Raw genomic sequence first — 13,001 nt, forward strand, 5'->3', positions numbered from 1 at the left:
CAAGTGATGTAACACATTTCCCGAATAAAGTATATTTTTACAGAAGCATGGTTAAAAAAAACTGTGCTTCACCATTAAATAAATGGGTGAATACAAATTCAGATTTTAAAGGTATCTCCTAAAATATTAGTTTATTAAATAGGTGGCACAAGAAACCTAATATCCCGTTTCCCCTTATCAAATCTATTTGACTTATGAGATAGTACAACTTTGGAAACCACAGCCAGCTGAATTCTGTTCATTTGAGGGAATTTTATTATTTTAATTAACATTCATTTTCACTGCTTGTTAACACATTCTGAATTGCTTGAAGTTATTGACCTAGATTGAAAGAAGCTCTTGAACTCTATAAAAGGTGGTGCTTATAAAATTTTTCTGCTTAGAAAATGTTGCTCAGTTTCTGTGGCTTCCTCCATTTTATTACGTGTAGAATCTGCCAAAACCTTGCTAACTTTCTTAATCACCTTCCTTTTCCTTATTTATGCCTGGACTTGAGTATCTCTGGAAAATCTTGTTTTACCCATAATTTTCCTCCACTGGTATGCTGCCAAGACCAAGATTTTAATATTAAAGTTGTATTTTGTTATGCTTTTAAAAGTTTACTGTATAACTACAGTTGCCTTTGGGCATTGTCTTTAATGCTGTGCCAGCCATCCCACTGGCTAAAGGTCCCATGATGGTAAGGACTGAATCTGTCCCAATCATGGCTGCATCCTTAGCACCTGCACTGGTATGCTGTTGGTGCTCAAATGTTGGATGCATTCAAGGCATTTTAGGAGTAGCACAGGTTGCTCAAGTAAAAGCATTGATAACTGTATTACAGCACTTGTAATATAGCTGCTGTCCAGTTTGTCTCCTGGTATGTATCCCTTCAAGAACCTGATGTCTTAGGCAGTGGTTCAGTATTTTTCTATGTAACCCCGGTGCCTATAACAGCACCTGTAATAGTAGCGGTACTTAAGTGAAGCTCATTCATTGAAGAAACATTCCCCACTTGTTGCATTTTTGCCCAGCATCCCCTCCAACTTTAAAAACTTAAGGAAAATAGTGACGGAATCCCCAGTTCTTTGGCCAGCTTTTCTTTATTAAGAGGCCATCTTTGCTGTAAGTATGAAAAACAGAGAGACATACCAAGGAATATGAGGAAGAGGTCACCTACTGGAATGCCTCATCTCTAATTAAGTATTAGAATTAATTATCCTTTGCCAGGTAACTATGCCAACTTTTAGCCTGTTTAAAAAAAATAAACAGGAAATGGTAAAAATCTAAGGTCTGGACCATCAACATTTGGTATTGAGTTCTTGTTGTTTGTCTGCTTTTAGTTTCCTTTTTAAAAGCTCACAGTCAACTTACCATGAAATCTAGCCCAGATTCTGGAAGCATCTGATATCAGTGTAACACATCTTAATAATGTAGTAAGAACCTCAATCAGTCCTGCCTCATATTGGTGTGTGTCCTGTGGAACCTAGGAATTGATACAAACTGGAAACTGAACTCAAAAGCTCAACTCATTTCATAAATTGTATTTACATGCAGCATGTGGTGCCTGATGAGACAGGCAAGTCTGATATACAATATCTAGATTGGGTGGGGAGAACCTTTCTTTTGACAAATCTTTCCTGATATATCTGTCAAAGCACCACTGAAAACAATTCAATGGATTAAAAACTGCTTGATGTATGTAGCTTTTCCAAAATGTGAGCCGTGTTTCTTGAAGATACCATACTTTATTCACTTTGCAATTCCTCATGCCTGCGTAATGCCCGGCTCATACCAGGCATTCACTACATAATTGAATCAAATGATGAGTAAAACTCATGTATCCACTGGTTAGGAGGCTAAGAAATAGCTACTAAAAGATTTGTACCTCTCCTCTGTGGTTTCCACTTTCAAATTCTAGGATTTTTTCCCCCTAAGTGATTGACACCCACTTTTTTTTTCAAAAGGAGAAATGGCCATTTGCAAATATCAAATTAGAAATTAAAATTGACTTGAATTTGCAAGGAAAGCTGTAGAGTGTGTGTCTGTCTTTGGAGGTCTCTGAGAATAGAAATGGATGTTTGTACATAATCGTAAATATTTGTTAAGTGGATAAACGAATTTTGAGGTATTTAAATAAATTACCTCCATGAATGAAAAATTCAGGTGATTTGCTGAGTTGACATTCTCTCCCTTCCTACTTTGGTCAGCCAGTTTCCATTGTGAATTCTGTAGCTGGTGGATTTTCTTGCTTATAGCCAAAGAATTATATGTGCCTATAGCATGCCAGAACCAGAATTTGGCCCTATTAAAGAACTAATAAAGTCAATAAACATTTGACAAGGAAGAGCTAGGAAAAGAGAGTGGTTTTTTTCTTTTTGTGTGTGTGTTTTTTTGTTTTTTTTTTTTTTTGATACAGAGTCTCACTCTGTCACCCAGGCTGGAGTGCAGTGGAGCAGTCTTGGCTCACTGCAACCTCTGCCTCCTGGGTTCAAGTGATTTTCCTGCCTCAGCCTCCTGAGTATCTGGGATTACAGGCTACTCCCACACCCGGCTAATTTTTGTATTTTTAGTAGAGTCAGGGCTTCACCATATTGGTCAGGCTGGTCTCGAACTCCTGACCTTGTGATCCACCTACCTTAGCCTCCCAATGTGCTGGGATTACAGGCATGAGCCACTGTGCCCAGCCGATAGTGTTTTTTGTATTCTTCTTATTTTTACAACTTTTCTTGGTATTTCCAAATATATGTTTTTAAGTTAGTAATATCCTTTCTAGAAAAAAACAGGATACTTTCTTAAAAGGTAACTTCTCCAGGAACAACAGAAAGATCCCTAGAAATACATCTAGTGAAAGATATATGAGACCTTTATGTAGAAAATGGAATAATTTTAACATCACTGGAAGTTATTTTTTAAGGATCTAAATAGTGTGGAGAGGTAACATGTTCATAGACAATATCATTATTATAATATAAAGATGTTGATTTTCTCATATGTAGATCTAGTGTAACCCCAATCAAATTCAACATGTTTTTGGTGGAACTTACGTTAATTCTAAAATGTATACAGAACAAAGATTCATAAGTAGCCAAAATAATTCTGAAGAAACACATAGAAGGATTTAGCAATGTTATTTATATTGCTACAAAATCATAGTTATTTAGGCAGTGTGATTTTGGCAATAGGGATAAGCAGTTAGACCAAAAATTAGTAATCTTGAAACAGGCCCACATTTATATAGAATCCTGATATGTAACAGAGGTGCATTGCAAATAAGTGGAAAGAATAAATTAGTAAATGACTCTGGGGTAATTGGTTATCCTTATGGAAAAAATGAAAATGCATCCTTGCCTCACACCATATACAGTCATCAATTTCAACTGGATCAAGGACTTACATGTGAAATTACAAAGTGTTTAAAAGAAATATATAAGAATATTTTCATGTCCTTGGGATAGGAAAAGAATTTCTTAAACAAGACAAAAATCTTTAAACCATAGACATATGTAACTGCATTATATTTAAGATCCTCTGTTGAGAGTGAAGATAAATCATAATCCATAACAGACCTGTGGATTTATATATTGAAGAATATATGAAGAACTCCAACAAATTCATAAGCAAAAGACAATTCAGTAGAAAATGGGCAAAATGCATGAACAGGTTTTTCACAGGGAAGGAAACATAGATGCATATGAAAATATGCTCAACCTCAGTAATTAGGAAAATGCAAATTTAAACCATAATAATACCATTTCACACCCATGAGAATAGCTATAATTACAATTGTGTAGCATCAAGTGTTGGCCATAGTGTAGTGTAGAGCCAGTGGAACTCTTATACACTATGGGTGGAGTGTAAATTGGTACAATTCTTGAAAAACTTTAGAATTACCAGTAAAGTTCACCATGTGTATGATGAACAGCCTAACACTTTCGATTCAGATAAATACAATGTAGAATCTCCAGCACATGAATACAGAAGAAATGTACAACATTGCTTTTAGTAGGAATAAAACCCAAACTGGATACATACAGTCTACAGGTCTAAACACTAGAGCATATAAATATACCACAAGTTATTCAATAACATACTATCCACCAGTGCAAACAGTTGAACTACATAATTAGCAAAATGACACGGGTATATCTCACACAATATTGAATGGGAGAAAGCAAGTTACAATAGTGTATGTACAAGCCTGTTTTACAGTTCAAAAGCACACAAAATTTGTCAGAATGGGGTTTCTACATGTTGGCTTATCCTTGAACCCTACGTGTTTGCAGGATGGCTGCAGCAGCTCTCCCCTCTCTTGTTCTTATCTAATAGTGGGAAAAGTTCTGTTTTATTCTTCATAAAACCCAAAAATTAGGTCTTGGTGGCCCTGATTGGTCTGGTGTGGGCCATGTGCCAATCCACGAACTAATCACAGTAATTAGGGGGATGAAACATGATGAATGGCTTAGCCTAATTAATGTCATTCAGAGCACATGGGCTGGGAGTAGGGCAAGGGAGAGGAAAATGTTGGTGCGAATGCCAGAAGGAGGGTAGATGGATGTGAGGCTTCAAAACCAACAGATGATGTTATTCCACCCACTTCATAGAAGCCAGTTTGTATTACACAGGCCATTGTTACTTGCTGATGTCTATGAATGAAATGAAACAGCTCAAAGAAGGGCAGGTAGAAGCAAGAAAGGGGTTTTTATGTTGCAGTGGATGTAGAGTCACAAGTTACCTAGCTGACATTCCCAGATTGGAATGGACAAATGTGATGTGGCTCTCCAAGATGACAGGTAGGGGCAGCAGCAAGAATCTATTCCAAATAGTGATTCTTTTGAGATTTACATGATCAGATTTTGTATCCCCTCAAAAATATTCCCTTTCTTTTCATGTACTTGACCATCTTCGTTACGGACTTAAATCATATTTTCTGGAAATTCATGGGAGGAACATTGGTAGATTTACCCTTTTGGCATTATTACAGTTCGACACTGATCTGAAGTCCTGTCATTTCTGGTAGCCCCTTATATGGATTTCTCCCCTCACTTTGTTTCCTTGTTTCTTTTACAAAGTTCATGTGTTTTACTCAAGAAACAACGTATTTTGTGCTTACGAACAAATTTATTGGGCTCCTATATATCAAATAATTGACATTTTAGGGAAAATTTTTATGCTTTGGGTCTTTGTGTAGTCAGTATCATATATAGAAGTATTATCAGACATGACTTTAAATCATTCCTTGTTTAAGCCATGCCTAACTCAGACCATTAAAAGCCACTTTACCTAGTCACATAGAATAACAATGACCTTTTATTTTGTCCTGCATATAAAAAGCAAGATTGGTCTCTTTCGTGGGTAATTGTTGTTAACATTCATTCTGGAATAATACAGTTGATCCACAGTTATTGTCAGGGACACATAGCTTTGAGTCTGTTGTCTAAAATTAAAGGTAAGCCTATTTTAGACACTGTAGTTAAAAGGACATGGTGATAGGTTGGTCTCCTTTTTACAAAATCAACCCTGACATTTTATTTATTTTTATACTCAAATCACAAGTTGTGTTTTGCCTATGTAACTTATTTTAAACATCACCTTGCTTATAGCGTAGACTATAAGTTTAGCATTGTTCTTTGGCCAAAAGCAATAAAATATGACCTGTTTCACCGTGATTCAGTGAAGTGCAGTCAGCATTTTCTTTTCACAAATATAACACTGATGGCTATTTTTAACACTTCCCAACCTTCAGAAGTGTAATGAAGTTTTGTTTTGACGTAAAATTCTAATTGGATTTTATGTCCTGAGTATAATATATTAGTGGATTTTGTACTTAAGGCCAGACAATCAAATATTCTTAATTTTTTAAAAAATCCTATTTTGAATTTATAGAACAGCCTCTGAGGTTCTCAAGTATTCACCTATAAATAAACATTGCTGATTGTAAAAGCCCTCTTGCTGTTCTCATATTCCTATAATAACCGAAATTATAAACTCATTGGTTTACCTCATATTGAATTTCCTGACTAGATGATGCTTTTTTCTTTTTTTAAAAAAGTACATTTGCATTTTTCATCATTTCTCATGAGGGAATCATTGTCTAAAGATTTCTTTAAATGTCTTCTATATAGATTCTTTAAGCATTATTTTTCTGAATATGATCTATTTTCAGACTGTCTTCATTTTAATTTGTTTGTGACTCATCATTTCTGCCACTGGATAAAAACCAGTGCTTTTTAACTAATTTGTTTTAAATGATCTTAACCTTTACTATTTCTAATAGGTTTTAAAAAGATATTTCTTTTATGGTATCTTTCTAGGTATTCAACCTCGTCACCTGCTGATGGGGATAATTTGGCTGTTTATTTTCTTTCGCTGTTGCACAGTGAGACTTTCATTCCTGACTTTTAATAAAAATGTCTATTGATTTCAGGTCTTCTTAAAAATCATGGCAAACTATCCTATTTCTCCATACACTGAGAGATGACCATATGTAGGTGTTGAGTTTACCCCATGCCATTTTGGCATCTTTGAAGATAAGAATAAGTGTTGATCTTTTGTGACCTATTGATAGGGCATAATGGATCTTTTTATATAATATTTATAGAATAAACCTTATTTATGGAGATGTGTTGTATACTAGAAATTGAGTTTTCTGAGCACTTTATTGAGGGTTCTTACATCTTATCTAAGTCAAACATGCCTCTTCCTTTTCTCTCTTTGTACCTTATCAGATTTGTGCTGGCTTTATCAAATTGGGGAGCCTCATTTTTCCTCTATCTTGAAAGCTTTTCATATAGTTTGGGAATTATCTAATCCTTGAGGTAAACTGTATGTATTAGTTGTTTAGCCTTTATATTTTTGGTTCAGTGTTGATAATTAAATATCACCTTATAAAACTGTTTCCAATGAAATGTTTGAATTTATTCACAAGGATATTTTTATATAGTATTCATGATTTTTTTCATCTTTTCTGTTTCTGTGATATAGTCCTCTAATAATTCTAGTTTTTTGTTGGATGTTAAGACCAAATTTGTCAGATATCTGCCCATGAAGTATTTCATTCTGCAGTGAGCCACCTACTGGTTTTTAAATATTTAAATCACAGAATCCTGCTTTTTTTTTTAAATTTCTGTCTTGCCTATATCATATTTATTTCAGACTTAACTGAGCTTAAACATTTAATTTCTTTATTCTCTTCAATGAAAAAGTACTCGTGTTACAAATGAAACTGCATTGTCTTTACTCCTCCTATGCAGAATAAAATTAGCTAATTTTCATTATCCCCACCCATTTCCCCATTTTTGATCATATGAGCTAGGATTTCAGACCTAGATGGAGCCAATTATAGTAAAGCTTTTTATTAAGTTTTTTTTTTTTTCAAAAATTTTGGAAGCCGGCACTCTAGTTGGGCTATTTTTATAATAATAATAATTAGCACATTCTGTGCCTGCCTTTAATGTTCCCCACCAGTGCTATTGTGTAGCTACCTTTTCACTCTGAAGTTTTTCCTTTGATTTATCCCTCAATCAACTGGAATATATTCGAGTAACTTTTCTTCATGAAGATACCCAGCTGAGAAATTTCTAGGCACTTTTTTTTAAATTTTAAAACTATGCAAATGTTGAAATGTCTGCAGGTCTTTCTTTTTAAAAACAGTGACCAGGCTGGACGCGGTGGCTTATGCCTGTAATCCCAGCACTTTGGGAGGCCGAGGCGGGCAGATCACCTAAGGTCAGGAGTTCGAGGCCAGCCTGGCCAACATGGTGAAACCCTGTCGCTACTAAAAATACAAAAAATGGCCGGGCGCGGTGGCTCATGGCTGTAATCCCAGCACTTTGGGAGGCCGAGGCGGGCGGATCACGAGGTCAGGATATCGAGACCATCCTGGCTAACACAATGAAACCCTGTCTCTACTAAAAATACAAAAAAATTAGCCGGGCGTGGCGGCGTGTGCCTGTAGTCCCAGCTGCTGGGGAGGCTGAGGCAGCAGAATGGCGTGAGCCTGGGAGGCGGAGCTTGCAGTGAGCCGAGATCGCGCCACTACACTCCAGTCTGGGCGACAGAGCGAGACTCCGTCTCAAAAAAATAAATAAATAAAAATAAAGACGAGAGCAAAACTTTGTCTCAAAAAAAAAGAAAGAAAAAAAAAAAAACCAAAACAGTGACCAGAAAAACTGCAGCCCCAAATTTCACCAGATGTAAGCCTCACCCCAATGAGCTCGACCCCTCAACTCTCTTGCACTGATGGAAAGTGAGAACTCAGAGGAGAGTGGCTGAGGCCTTAGGCAGTTGTTGGAGGACTTGTGTTTTGGAGCTAGGGATGCTGCGGTGGAGAAATATTGAAATCAGAGCCTCTCCTTCCATTCCGGGCTTGATGGCCTCGCGTTTTCTCTCTCCTTTGTTGGGGAAATTCTTCCTGGCTTCTGGCAAGTCACTGAACTCCTCTGTTTACAGAGCTATTGTATGTTCAAGTCTCCTTTTGAATTATCTGAGTATTATTTCAAGGGAAAGGGAAAATCAAGGATGATAGGACTTCAGTAACTTTCTAATACCACATCCTGTGAATTTTTTCATTTTTTAATTCAATGTTTATGATTATTGCTGTAGGCCTATTACAGTCCAGTAGCATGATATGGCCTTTTCCTGGGAAAATCCTGGCCTTTTGGCATCTAGTCTTCCTTTTAAACAACTTAAAATTAGCCCTGATAGCTCATCCATGTTCCACTAAAAGAATTCTGAGAAAGCAATATTTAAGTAAAAAGCAATTTATTTTTTGTTTTTACTACAGGTGAAGACTGATGAGAAGAGTCTGTGGGTGAAGACATTGAAAAGGTTTCAACTATAAAAGTGAGCTCTTTTCATTTTTTTGCCACTTGAGTATGAAACATGTTAAAAGCTGAACGTATTCATAATTTCAGTTTGTTGGTATTTTTGTATAAGTGTACTCTGTAAGTCACATTTTTCGATTTTCAAGTATAGCAGTCTCCCTTATCTGTGGGGAATATGTTCCAAGCGCCCTGTGGATGCCTGAAACCATGGATCGTACTGACTCTATGTGAATTGTTTTTCCTATACATGCATATCTATAATAAGTTTTCATGTCTACATTAGGCACAGTAAAAGATTAGCAACAACGAATAATAAAATAGAACAATTATAACAACACACCGTCATAAAAGTTATGTGAATATAGTTTCTCTGTCTCTCAAAATACTGTAATATTTTCAGACCACAGTTGACTGCAGGTAACTGAAACTGCAGAAAGTGAAATCATCTATTAGAGGAGCTACTGTAGTCAGTTTTTTCTTTTTTTGAGACAGGGTCTCGCTTTGTCACCCAGGCTGGAGTGCAGTGGTGCGATCTCAGCTCACTGCAACCTCCTCCCGATTTGAAGTGATTCTCCTGCCTCAGCCTCCGGAGTAGTTGGGATAACAGGCACGCACCACCATGACTGGCTAATTTTTGTATTTTTAGTAGAGATGGGGTTTCACCACATTGGCCAGGCTGGTCATGAACTCCTGACCTCAAGTGAGCCATCCACCTTGGCCACCTAAAGTGCTGGGATTACAGGTGAGAGCCACCATGCCCAGCCCTGTAGTCTTTTTTAAAACAGAAAAAACTATTCTCAGTCTTTAGACTAGGCACAGTGGCTCACGCCTCTAATCCCAGCACTTTGGGAGGCCAAGGTGGGCAGATCGCTTGCGGTGAGGAGTTCGAGACCAGCCTGGCCAACATGGTGAAACTCCATCTCTACTAAAAATATAAAAATTAGCTGGGCATGGTGGCACGTGCCTGTAATCCCAGCTACTCGGGAGGCTGAGGCAGGAGAATCACTTGAAGCAGGGCGGCAGAGGTTGCAGTGAGCGGAGATTTTACCACTGCACTCCAGCCTAGGGGATAGAGTGAAACTCTCTCTCAAAAGAAAAAAAAAAAAGTCTTTAACTATTTTGTATAGAATAATGACAAATATTGTTACCAAAGGATAAAAATTAAAGAAAATGCGTACTGCAGATTAACATACACAAAGACTCAAAATGGAATCAAGTGTAATCGCACATGACCCATTTCAGAGTCATTTCTTCCCATTGGCTTTCTGGTTTTATTGAATTAGTCTTTAGGTAATATTTTAAATCCTTTTCATTGGCTAGAAAAGTTCTGTGGTATTTTTTAACTTATTTTTCCTTAAGATTGAAAATCTCATTTTAATTTGGTGGTGTTGGTTCTTGAAAAACCACAATGACACTAAAAGGGAAAGAAGGAAGAGGAGATAGGCCTTTCTGTTAGGTCCAGGCAATTATTTTACTCTGTTTCTTTCCTAAGTACTTTAACTTATCAGGCTCTGACCACATTATGAACTATTTGTCAAGGCCTGCAATGGTAAACTATTTCCACTCAATCATACGTCAAATGCTTACTAGAGTGTTAGGAATAGATGAAGAAATTTAGTCTGGTAAGCATAGTGGTATCACTTTTTACTGATAAAAAAGTTTATATTTTTGGCTGGGTGCAGTGACTCATGCCTGTAATCCCAGCACGTTGGGAGGCCGAGGGGGGCGGATCACGAGGTCAGGAGTTTGAGACCAGCCTGGCCAACATAGTGAAACCCCGTCGCTATTAAAAACACAAAATTAGCTGGGCGTGGTGGCTCATGCCTGTAATCCCCGCTACTTGGGAGGCTGGGGCAGGAGAATCCCTTGAACCCGGGAGGCAGAGGTTGCAGTGAGCCGAGATCGCACCATTGCACTCCAGCCTGGGCAACAAGAGCAAAACTGTGTCTCAAAAAAAAAAGAAAAAAGGAAAAAGGTTTATACTTTCAATTTTATACCAGGTCTTTTTTTTAACCAAGCAATAATATAAAACAATTAAAAGCTTAAGTGCAACAATGGGTTAGAGCCTTGCCTTTAACTCACAAAATAATAATGCTTTATTGGAGACATAAATATTTAAAACACTGAACTATTCTTGAAGTACTCAAAGTTATTACAAAGACAAACAGCATTTTAGTAGAGTCAAGATTACTTTGCTTGTGTCAGAGTTCATCAGTGTTTTGCTAACTGGTAAAACAATGGTTTTCTTACTGCAGATCTTTATTACTGGCAAGAAAGTCCCAGAAGTTCTTTTCTCTAACTTATGACTAGAATGCTGAGTAGCTTGAAAATCAATAGGTTCTGGCCTGGAGCTGACTTATTCATTAGTCACAGTGCTCAGGGCCCATGATACTTTCAGTGGCCTATGGAATTGTTTTAACTTTATTTTAAAAACAGAAGAAAAAAATGAACATAGTAATAAGGAACATATAATATGGAACCTAGCTTGTATTATATTTGTCTTTATACCAATGCAGTTGTAAAATTTAATATTTTTTCCTGGAGGAAGAGGCTCACAAAGGCCAAATTGTCCAAGGGCCACAAAAGTCATCATGGGGCCCCACCTGTGTTATAGGTCAGGCTCACCCCCCACGTGTATGTGAGATTCAGTCATTTGAACGCCAAAAAAAAAAAAAAAAAGTAAACAGGCTGGGCACAGTGGCTCACGACTGTAATCCCAGCACTTTGAAAGGCCAAAGCTGGCAGATCGCTTGAGCCTAGGAGTTCAAGACCAGCCTGGGCAATATGGCAACATGGTGAGACCCCATCTCTGCAAAAAATACAAAACTCAGCTGGACGTAGTAGTGAGCTCCGGTAGTCCTAGCTTAGGAGGCTGAGGTGGGAAGATTGCTTGAACTCAGGAGGCAGAGGTTGCAGTGAGCCAAGATTGCGCCAGTGCACTCCAGCCTGGGTGACAGAGTGAGACCCTATCTCAAAAAAAAAAAAGAGTGAATATTTTCTTTTTTAGAAATGATGATCTTCTCTGTAAATGAGTCCATAGATATGTCTGCTCATCAGAGAGATGCATGCTTATATCAACAAAGGAAGAAAGAAATGGCATGTTGTTAGGTTTGATGGCCGTAGTTGTTCCTTCTGTTTTCCTAAAATCAAATAAATATTTCCCTTTCCATACTCATTGATATTCTGTTTGCTTTGTAACATGACTAATTTATTCGGTACTACAAAAACTCCTAGATGGATAGATACGGAGATAATTTTCTGAACAAAATTGTCCCTACATTTTATTCTGTGTGCCTTCTTGTCCAGGGTTTCACCTACCCTGGTTATTTGATGGAAGGGCATCAGGGCAGAGCTGCCACTTAGGGCACACAGCACAGGACTGCCCGGGCGACAGAAAGATGCACATTCATGTTCCAAGGCACGTCCAGGCACCGGGTGCTGAGGGCGTCCTGATCTTTGCTGTTCTTGCTAGCATTTCCTGAGCCCCTTGCACTGGTGAGTGGGATAACAGGATAGTAGTGTGCCTTTTATTAGAGACACCAAAGATTAGAAATGGTATGTTTTCCAGCCTAGATTTTGCCATTGCTCAGCACAGCGGTGCTCTGTAATCCGCGGTGCCTTATGACCCTACTATGCGGCAGCGCTCTTCCCTGGAGGGTAGGCATCACCCTCCAGTTTCTTCCATCCCCATCTGACTGAGGCACTGTCCCTGCCCTCTCATGAGCAGGTGCAGGAGGACCACACTGAGCCCATCCCAGGTCAGTTGCTACTTTTGTGGTACCTTGGTATCGTATAATCTCAACACTGAAGGCTTTGTGGGATTGAAATATGACTGCTTTTTACCTCTAAGACTTAGAAATAATATGGTGAAGGCACGCTCAAGAAGGAAACAACACCGCTCAGCCCTTCACATGTCTTCTAGGTGACCTTGCTACTGTGTCCCAGGGCCTTGTGTTTTCCTCGGGGCTGATGGATTTATTGTAAGGCAACTAATAGAAGAATGATTGGTGGCTATAGCATAAATGATTCACATTATGAATAAGTAACTTGTTGTATTGAGCTAGACATTGCTAAGAATATAACCATCCAGGGGAATTCTTGGCAGAATGCCAGAGGACAGGGATGGAAATGCAGTGTTTGATCTTTAGAAAGTCACTGAAGTGTTTTCCTTCAGATTCTTCCATTGCAAAACCTCCT

At 38.0% G+C, this 13,001-nt stretch overlaps 1 protein-coding gene across 1 annotated transcript in view; it reads left to right on the forward strand.

Moving 5' to 3' along the window:
* Positions 1–13,001, forward strand: part of PLEKHG1 (pleckstrin homology and RhoGEF domain containing G1) — a 243,742-nt gene that overhangs the window by 42,093 nt on the left and 188,648 nt on the right. The window contains exon 2 of the mRNA XM_019030088.4: positions 8,765–8,823. The gene's annotated coding sequence lies outside the window, so the exon portion shown is untranslated. The remainder of the gene's footprint in view (positions 1–8,764; positions 8,824–13,001) is intronic.

This window comes from Gorilla gorilla, chromosome 5 (assembly GCF_029281585.2).
Source record: "Gorilla gorilla gorilla isolate KB3781 chromosome 5, NHGRI_mGorGor1-v2.1_pri, whole genome shotgun sequence".
NCBI classification, from domain to species: domain Eukaryota; kingdom Metazoa; phylum Chordata; class Mammalia; order Primates; family Hominidae; genus Gorilla; species Gorilla gorilla.